This window comes from Sinocyclocheilus rhinocerous, unplaced genomic scaffold, assembly GCF_001515625.1.
Source record: "Sinocyclocheilus rhinocerous isolate Xijiao unplaced genomic scaffold, SAMN03320098_v1.1 scaffold612, whole genome shotgun sequence".
Lineage (NCBI taxonomy): Eukaryota > Metazoa > Chordata > Actinopteri > Cypriniformes > Cyprinidae > Sinocyclocheilus > Sinocyclocheilus rhinocerous.
In genome coordinates this window covers 1,167,579-1,168,095 of record NW_015625585.1, presented here as the reverse complement: position 1 = coordinate 1,168,095, position 517 = coordinate 1,167,579, and the positions used below count along the sequence as shown (strand labels likewise).

Genomic DNA, 517 nt, shown 5'->3' with positions numbered 1-517 from the left:
ATTTAAAAGCAACATCCAATTTATCAGATGATTGTGTGCATAAAAAGTTCTATGCTCAAATTTGTTCATTTTCAGACTTTCCACCCAAAAATGAAAAAAGACAAAATGCAAAAACACTAGGGATGCACGATATTATCGGACTGATATCGGAATCGGCCGATAATGGCTTTAAATGTAAATATCGGCATCGCCCGATATGAAAAATTATGCTGCTATGTCTTGCCGATAAGAGGAATACGTTAACTCGTATGTGCTCAGGGTGTGCTAGCGATTAGATCACGTCAACAGTGTGGCTCATTCTTGAAGCAAAGTTTTGTCTGAATGATGATTAGATTAACTCTTTTGGATCCCTGCATTTAATCTGAGAATGCACGTACAGAATGACACATTCAGTGTGTGATAGAGTAAACAGTAATAGCACCTGCAGCGGCAGCCTCCCCCAGGTCCTAACGCCCGTTCGGTAAGGAGTTTTAATCTGTAGGGGGCGCTGTTGGCCTACTTCTAATTAAACTTACAA

At 40.2% G+C, this 517-nt stretch overlaps 1 protein-coding gene across 1 annotated transcript in view; it reads right to left on the bottom strand.

Moving 5' to 3' along the window:
* LOC107754015 (triosephosphate isomerase A-like) overlaps positions 1-517 on the bottom strand; it is a 5,356-nt gene that overhangs the window by 1,769 nt on the left and 3,070 nt on the right. The gene's annotated exons all lie outside the window — the stretch shown is intronic.